We start from the raw sequence: 9,667 nt of genomic DNA, 5'->3' as shown, positions 1-9,667 counted from the left end.
GTAGTTATGGTCCACACAACACAGCAAGTGCCCCTTTGCTTTTTCCTTTGCTTGTGCACAGTGCACTTGGGAATGCCTGTTCACAGCTGTGCTGGTGCCTGTACAAAAATAAGAGGCAAGCCAGGTCTGCCTGCCATGGGATAGGGAATGGGAAGAGATAGTGAGGGTAACAGCTGAGCAGGTATGTGTGGTGAATGTGTAGTGATGCAGAGAAACCAAATGGTGTTAAGCTTATGTAAACACACGGTACTCACCATCTAGGGGAACTAGGTGGTTGGTATCAACACCAAGCACTAACACAGCCCAAATCTGTCTAGCAGCTATCTGTCAGGGAAACAAGATCTTGGAGCTCAGTCATCAATATTGGAGTTTTTAAGCAAGAAAAGACATACAGTGTTTGATAGCCATGGAGGAGGCATGAGTTACAAAGATTACAGGTGATACTGTTTGTTGCTCACTGGACAGTTTTCTGCTTCTCAGTGCACAGGACTGAAGAAAGTTTTTGGGGTGGCCACATCTTACAGCTATTTCATGACTATTTTGGTGTGACGTTCTCCTTTGGTGCTCAGGAAACCCCCACTCAGGTCCCTACTGTTAGTGGATCCTGTTGCTCATGAGGTAACACAGTTATGTCCGTGTGAGAGCCCAGCTTCCTGCCTGTGCCATGAAGAGCAATACGTGTACTGTGTCACCTGAAAATAGTGACCTACAAGTGATCTTAAAGGTCAAGACCATGTAAACTGCCAGAAAGCTTAGCCTCAAAGTCACTTCAGCAGGAGGATCGTGGGGGTGCTATAAACAGGCTTGAGGCCAGCCCTCTGCTGTTACAGCAACCACGTCATTGAAGTCCCTACACAAATTCAGCAAGCTTACTCCTAAATTAGCTAGATTTCTGTTCCCACCCTTCTGTGGTAAAAGACTGTTGTAAAATATGTTAAATGCCATGCACCCTAACAAACCAAACAAACAAACTCAACTTTCAACAGGAAATTCTTTGTATCTCCCAATGGTTTGCTGAAAATAATGTTTAGAAAGACTACACTTCAATCATCCTGCCTGCCCAGGGAAATATGTCATTAGCCAGGAGATACAGGGAGGATCATTGTCACAGAAAGTTTCCCTATTGGCTGCATTCCAAGGCTTGAAAACTGAAATCTTCGTGTACCTCAATGACACTCTTTAGAAATACACCCTTGGCTTAACGAGAAGCACGGGCAGGGTGCTCAGTTAGCTGACCCTGTAAGTGCAGCCTCACCTGGAATATTGTGGCAGTTTTGGGCACTGCAATATAAGAAAGATATTAAGCTATTGGAGAGTGGCCAAAGGAGGACAACGAAGATGGTGAAGGGTCTCGAGGGGAAGCCGTATGAGGAGCAGCTGAAGTCACTTGTTCTGTTCAGCCTGGAGAAAGGGAGACTGAGAGGAGACCTCATTGCAGTTACAACTTTCTCGTGAGGGGAAGACGAGGGGCAGGCACTGATCACTTCTCTGTGGTGACCAGCGACAGGACCTGAGGGAATGGCCTGAAGTTGTGTCAGGGGAGGTTTAGGTTGGATATTAGAAAAGGTTCTTCATCCAGAGGATGGTTGGGCACTGGAACAGGCTCCCCAGGGAAGTGGTCACAGCACCAAGCCTGACAGAGTTCAAGGAGTGTTTGGATGATACTCTCAGGCACATGATGTGACTCTTGCAGATGGTCCTGTACAGGGCTAAGAGTTGTACTCAATGATTCTTGTGGGTCCCTTCCAACTCAGCATATTCTGTGATTCTGTACTGATGCAGGATAGTTGGGATTTGCTAGACATCTGCTCTCCCATGTATTCCTGTTTACCACGTTGTTGGGAGTGTTCAAAGTGTGAGTGTTTATGCAGCTAAAGGGAAGTGAACAGACACATATTGAACTTTTAAAGATTTTTTCTCATAAACCAATAAAGTGCTGGTTCTCACTATTGTTTCCATAGTGATAGCTTGTTTTCACTACCTGTCATCTGTCTGCTAATATTTGATTTGCACTTTATAGAGATAGATTTATTATATTTTAATAATATTTCTGGAGAGGCAGCTGAATGCTGATGAAGGTGAGAGCTAGCTGTAGGCCAGTGGTAAATGGGAAGCAGAAAAACATTTCAGTCCAAGCAGCCTGCAGTGACCTCAGAAAAGGGCTCTGTCTGCATCACAATAATGCAGCACTATAGGAGGGATCAGCAGAGTGAAACAGCTCATGCTGAAAACCTGACATCTACATTAGGTGCCTTTTAGGACGGTTACTTGAGTTCTTATCTGGTCCAGTGGGCTGAACATGCACTTGTGGTTCAAACACATCAGATATGCTCCTGGAGCACATCTCATGGTTTAATTTAATCTGAAAGGAGTCTAGTTTACAGCCTGCAAGCATGCTACCCCAGATGCAGTAAGTGGGGACAACTGGACAATTTGTTTCAAAAGCACATTCCTTAACAAAAACACTAATATAGGCAAGGCAAAAGACTGCTTGAAATACATTAAATTTAGACTAAATTAAGCAAGGTTTTCCCAGTGTGATGTGTAGTAACAAAAAAGCTGCAGGTTCACAATAAATTGCAGCTGACAAAAAAACCCCGAACGAATCAGTATGCAGTTTCTTCTTTCTGCGTTTCTCTACTTCTTCCCTGGTACACCACAGAGGAAGCTGGGGTGCTTAGCTATGCATTCTGTATCTCACTAAAGAAGCCATAAATTAGATATTGCAATACAACCTTACATGATCTAATAATAACCATTTTTAGTTTCAATTAAATATTACCCACCTCATATTTTAACCAGGAGAGACCCATATTTTGTTTTCAGTAGATTGCACACTGGAGTGAGATTTATTCTATAAATATTTAAATAAACCATATTCATTAAATTAGTTTTCCTCCCAGTCTTTCTATTTACTTCTATTTGCTATCAAAAGTTGCATTATGGTTTCAGCTCAGTTCTTCCCTGGAGGCTGTAGCCACAATAATATTGTTTGATGTAAATAGGTTGTGGTGACTGAATTTTTTACTCCAGTAAGCATATTGCTTGGAACATACTGCTCACTCCCATGGTCCAAAAAACTGTGAAGAGATGACTCATACCTAACAACTGCTACTGATCTCATTTCCCTTACTCAAACTCCACAGTTTATGCACAGTTCTGTGTGTGAAGGTTGTCTCCAGTCTTGCTTTATTCAGCCTTAGGAGCAAAGAAGGGACTTTCTTTCCTTTCTGTTACAGGATTGGTGCTCATCTCACTAATTTAATGGTCATATACAAGAACATAATGGAAGTTTTAACTTCAGTTTATCCCAGAGCAACTGCATGTGGTATTTTTAGAACTACTTTCTGAGCATTTTTAAGATAGATGGCCAGGTGAGCTTGCACTAGCCTAGGCTTTAAGGACCTATTTATATGTATGCATTACCCACTCTGAGCCACTTGCCTCTGTGCATGAAGATCGATGCATGTGACATCCTTCCTTCCTGGAACGTAACTAGATTGCTGTTGTGGTCTGCCCCTGCTAAAATCAGCCACAAAGATTTTATGCTGCAATAATCCTTCTCTGGTCGTGTTTATTTTAGTGGTTCTCCCATTTCCTTCCCCCACGGCTTTATCGCTGTGTGTGACCAGCTGACATGTTGGCCGGTGCGCAGGGCTGCGCCAGGGTCACCGCGGTGGAAATCACGACACTGTGCCAGCGTCATCACAGGTGCTGACACGAATGCAAGTCCACGCTCCTGCCTCAGGGGTGGGCACACTGGATCTCACTTTCTCCCTTGCCCTGTATTTCTAAGTTGTGTTTCCACCTGGAGCCACTCAGAGGGTCTCAGAAAAGGAGGTGACGCAGGCAGCTGCGTGATCCCAACTACACAAGCTGGTATTTTCGAGAGAAGCAGTAAAAAAACTGACCAAGCAAGACTATAACTAGGCTCCCATGTGGTGCCTTAATAACCACACTAATCTTCACCTCAAGGCTTTCATTTGGCACTAAGCTTTTACTTTTCAGTCTCCACTGTCATCCTATCTATCATATTTCTATCAAGATTTCAGTAAAATCTTTAGCAACAGCTTTCCTCATCTAAGTTAAGAGAAGGTAGACAGGTTCTCTTAGAATAAGATCATTAGCTGGTGCTTCTTATCCCATTGTTCACCACGCTAGCAAAGTCAGCCATTAAGGGGAAGAAATGAGAATTCATGAATTTTCCAGGCAAGCTGCATTAATATTGTTAAATCCACTATTAGACTAACTAGGCTTTGGTAGAAAGTAGCAGTTTTTACCAATGAAGTCCAAGGTTTTGTACAGGAAAGAAGTCATCAAATATAGCTTCAACAAGTTATACCATGCAAGCATGAGGAGGTCACGGACTTCATTTATGAAATTACTTTTGTAATTTCATAAAATCATAAAATAGTTGGAAGGGAGCTTTAAAGGTCATCTAGTTCCAAATGCCATGCCATAAGCACAGACATCTTCAGTTAGATCAGGTTGCTCAGAGCCCTGTCTGAGCTTGAGTGTATCCAGGGATAGGGCATTCACCACTTCTCTGGGCAACCTGTTCCAGTGTTTCACCACCATTATCATAAAAAATTTCTTCCTTATATCTAGTCTAGATCAACCCTCTTTTAGTTTATAACCATTATTTCTTGTCCTGTTGCAACAGGCCCTACTAAAATGTTTCTTATAAGTCCCCTTTAAGTACTGAAAAGCCTCAATAAGGTCTCCCAGGAGCCTTCTCTTCCTCAGGCTGAGCACCCCAGCTGCCTCAGCCTTTCCTCATAAGAGAGTTGCTCCAGCCCTCTGATCATTTTTGTGGCCCTCCTTTGGATCTGCTCTAACAGATCCATGTCTTTCCTGTGCTGAGGACCCCAGAACTGAACACCGTACTCCACTTGGGGTCTCATGGGAACAGAGCAGAATCATCTCCCTCAACCTGCTGGCCATGGTTCTTTTGGTGCAGCCTAGGATGAAGTTGGCTCTCTGGGCTGGGAGCACACACTGTTGGCTCATGTCCAGCTTTTCATCTATGAGAACCCCCAAGTCCTTCTTGGCTGCACTCAAACCCTTCATCCCCAGCCTGTATTGATACCAGGCGTTGCCCTGACCTTGCACTTGGCCTTATTGCACCTCATGAATTTCACACAGATGCACTCCTCAAGATTGTTCAGGTCCTTCTGGGTGGCATCCTGGCCTTCAGGTGAGTCAGTTTATTGCATAACTCCCCACTAAAGTAGCTCCAAGAGTTCGTCTACGAGTGGGCACTTTCACATTTCCACATAGTAGGGACCACACACTTCTGGTAATGTTATGTGCTGACCCTGTAGTATTCATGCAGTTTGTGGAAAAATAGTGCTCACTAGAAACATCTCGCCACATCTTTCTTCCACTCTAAGATTAACTTTGTAGTGAAATATGCAGAAAGTTGTCAGAAATGGAACATGGAGGGAATATTCAGAAGGAGGAGAAAATAGAAATAGCCACACTGTACTCTACAGTAGTCCCAAGCTGGCATTTGAGTCCAAGCTCATCTTTTGTCCATGCTGATGGAGACAAACTTATTACTTACACAGAAGGTAACACAGGCCCAGCTCAGAGGCAAAAGCTAAGTGTATACCCATTTGAAGGGCATTGTAGGTCGGGAATGCTGTTTACAGCTCTACTAGTAAATTAGTAAACTAGCTGTGCAGGATGAGTTATCTCCATGCTGTAAGAGTCTCTTATCCAGATCATATTCAGATCAGGGTGACTACAGGGAAAATGTCTGCTGGGGATTTGCACCAGCTCCTCATCTGCTCCCAGGAACCCCTTGGGATAGCACAAACTGTCCTGGGCCAAACCATGAGTGCAGCATGGTCCCAGTGTAATGGTGCAGATAGTCAGGCTCCAGGGCCAAGAAACTGTCTATTTTCTCTTGATGATGTAGCTGCTGTGTCCAACAAATTTACTCCTCACCTGATCTTTTGCAATGCCGTTTTGACCCGATCTCTGTCAGACAAGTTATGAAGTCTCCTCTAGAAAGGAGTTGGTGTTGTGTATCAGAAGGATCACTGTGTGTGCAGGCAGCCCACAGCTGAGTTGCCCTCAGAAGCAACCCAGATACAACCCAAGATACAGATGTCCCATAGTAAGCAGTGTGGCCATGCAGGGCCCACAGCAGTGATCTGGGCAAGTATCAACAAGTATCAGCTTGCTCCTTCAGTGTGGTCCAGGAAATGAAGATAGCCTGAGTGACAGTGGGCAAGGCCTTCTGAGGAAAAGGAAAGAGAAGAATATGAGGAATAAGAAGCAGCAGAAGGAAAAGAAACAGAAGGGGGGAAAAGCAGAAGAAGGAGAAGCAGAGGAAGAAGCAGAAGAAGCAAAAAAGAAGGGGAAGAAGAAGAAGAAGAAAAAGAAGAAGAAGCAGATGAAGCAGCAGAAGGAGAAGAAGCAGCAGAAGGAAAAAGAAGGAGAAGCAGAAGAGGAAGAAACAGAAGTGGAAGCAGGAGCAGCAGAAGGAACAGCAGAAGAAGCAGAAGGAGAAACTGAAGAAGGAGAAGCAGCAACAGAAGAATCAAGATAAGAAGCAGAAGAAAGAGAAGAAGCAGCAGGAGCATATAACAAGTAGAAGAGCAAAATTAGCAGAAGACATGAAAGAAGAACAGAAGTGGAAGAAGCAGAAACAGAAGAAGCAGAAGACAAAAAACGGAGAACCAGAAAAAGGAGAAAAAGCAGCATCAGAGAAGAAGCAGAAGCAGAAGAACAAGCAGAAGAAGGAGGAGTAGCAGCAAAAGAAGAAGAAAAAGAAGAAGAAATAGAAGAGAGAAAGGAAAAGAAGAAAAGAAGAAGAAGCAGAAGAAGTACAAGCAGAAGAAGCAGCAGCAGGAGAATAAGCACAAGCAGAACAATCAAAAGCAGAAGAAGAAGAAGAAGGAGCAAAAGCAGAAGCAGCAGAAGCAGATAAAGGAAATAAAGGAGTCAATAACAAAGAAGACGAAGAGGAAGAAAACCGTGATGGAGTTGGGGAAGAGGAAAGGAGAGAATAAGAGGCAGCAGGGAACAACCCGAAAAAGACAATGCACTGAAAACTGTGCAACAAACAGTATTTGAAAAGTGAAAGAGAATTGGCATGAAGTTCATGCTTTAGACAAATATCTGCAGAGACTGAGAGCTCATTGCAGGAAATGGAGCAGGGAAGCCACAGTTTAAAGATTCAAGATGCTATTAGAAGAGATTCCCCTGTCTTATGATGTTTATTAAATATCCAATTTTAGGCTAGTTATAAGGTCAGACATTAGTACCCAGGTCCTATGTCAATATTTAATACTTATTGACCCCCATTCTCATGTTTCAGGGGAATATGTTGGAAACTGTCGCAAAAATTACATGGGGATGTGGTACATAAACATAAGAAAATACTAGCTGTAGCACTAATTTCTTTGTTTCCTGAAACTAGATTCATTTTATTTCTTCATCTGCAGCTTAGAAGGACCTGTAGGGTATGACAAATATTTATTCTCAGTGTAGCATTTTGCTGCACATGCAGAAAGGCTGTGGCTGTTTCTCGATGCTCCCTGGCTGCTGCATGCCTGGTGAGGCCATTCAGTGCAGACAAAGAGGAGAGCAGGGGCAGCATTCATTGTGGCCAACACTGCCAGTTTACAGCACCCACTTTTTTCTCCTCAACTACAATACCCCAATGCCAAACATGGACTTCATGAACCCCCTTTAAACTGTTCTGTAGCCAAAAAAGAGAATGCTATCTGGCAGCACAGCTTCAGTTACCGATTAATTAATGAATACAGAATTACAGATATCTGATTATTGTTAGATAAATGTGATAGTGACAACACGTTATACACATAATCTCTCTCATGCTACTGCCATTTACTGAAGTTAGCCCCAAAATGTGAATACTAGGTGGCAGATCACTACATCTGCTGAAGGTTAAAATCAAAAGTTTTTGAAAACTTGTAAAAGAGAGTTCAATGCCTATATTTTAAGGGGATGGGATAAGCATACCTGAGGATCGTGCACGCCAGCCAGGGAGATGGGGACAGTTTGTGAGTCAAGACCTCAGTCTGCCACATGTGAAAAAGCCTATGAAGATGAGAGCTTCAGGAAGCTATGGAGATGAGAAAAATGAATCATTACAGTATTCATGTATTTTTACAGATTCTAACCTAAGAAGGACAGAACAAAGTAAAATAAGTAGTGACCTCCAGCATGACAAAATGAGCTTGGAGGTGTTATATATGTTATCAGTGATCTGCAGTAGAAGGTTATTCACAACAGTTGAGGTGCCAGCATCTGCCAAGTACCTAATTTTGTAGATAGGCTGACCTCAGATATGACTGATTTCTAAATGAGCTGGGACACCTGCATGAATCACAGCATGAGAGGCTGGAAAGGCTGCCTTGAACAAATTCCAAAACTTTAATAAAATAATGTGCAAGTATTGAGCTGAATATGGTACTTACAATCAAGGCACACTGGTAGCTTTTCAAAACAACGTCCTCTCTCTGCAGGACAGATGCCCTCGATACAGGTTGTAGGCACTTCTAGGGTGAGACTGTTTATTTTTAGTATTTATTTAGTGCAGGATTGAGGGAGGCTATGCTCCATATTTGAAGCTCCAAATTATTATTACGAGATAGTGCATAACAGAAGGGAGAACATTTTCCCTGCGTACCTTCAGCATTTTTCACTATACTTGGACCTGAAGTGGCCCTTCCGGGGAGGGGAACTTTTTCAGGCACAGAGTTTTTCTGCATAGTATTACTAATAGTACAAATAATTATACTAATTATAATAATGCTAATTATATAATAATACCTTATAATATAGTATAATAACAGAATGAAAATATGAGTTACTATATCTGTTAATGTGTTATAATATATAGTAATTATAATATTATACTACTAATATGTTATAATTCTACTAAGAATAATGCTAATGAGAATAAATATAACAAGAACAACAAAGCAAGAATAACTTTTCTCTCACCTATGCTGATTCATTCCCCCTGTATTGTTCTAGACAAAGGAACAGCATTACCTGAGCCCTGCATCCTTATTCTCCCTTCTGCCTTTCAAACCATGGAGCAGGTTGAAGTCAGCTGTTTTAAAATGCAAATGAAGCTTAGAGAAATGCTGTTCTTCCTGCAGGTCAGGGCAGATGCAATGAGATCACAGCCAGTAGTCAGAGCACTTGCAGTTTGTCCTGATTTCTTGAGTGTTGGAACAACTCATCACCAGCACAGAAGAGCAGATATGGGGTCCCAATGGCATGTCACTAACCAGGAGGTGCTGCTCATCAGGGAGCACTGCCACATCTCCAGCTTCTGGAGGAAATCTTGGTGGCTGTTTCCAGGTTCAGAGTAAATCTTGGTGGCTGTTTCCAGGTTCGGTCAGACTGAACAGCAGGTACATACTCTGAGGTCAGCAATTCCCTGGCTTAGCAGAGCAGTGAGCTCCTGAGCCCTCACGTGAGTCAGAGCCACTGGCTTCTACACACTTGGACATGCTACTGCTCCTACCTTGGAAATCCCTAGTACTGTAAAAATACTCAGCTCTGATGTCTCCAGCCTATGATTTTACATCACCTCCCTCTTTTTTTAACAATTATAATATGTCTCTGGCTCCTCGAAGTAACTGATAGATGGAAATCTCACCTTCCTTTGAATCAC

The sequence above is a fragment of the Manacus vitellinus genome, unplaced genomic scaffold, assembly GCF_001715985.3.
Source record: "Manacus vitellinus isolate BGI_N305 unplaced genomic scaffold, ASM171598v3 scaffold_1_pilon, whole genome shotgun sequence".
Lineage (NCBI taxonomy): Eukaryota > Metazoa > Chordata > Aves > Passeriformes > Pipridae > Manacus > Manacus vitellinus.
The sequence above is the reverse complement of the archived record's forward strand: the minus strand, read 5'-3'. Positions refer to the sequence as shown.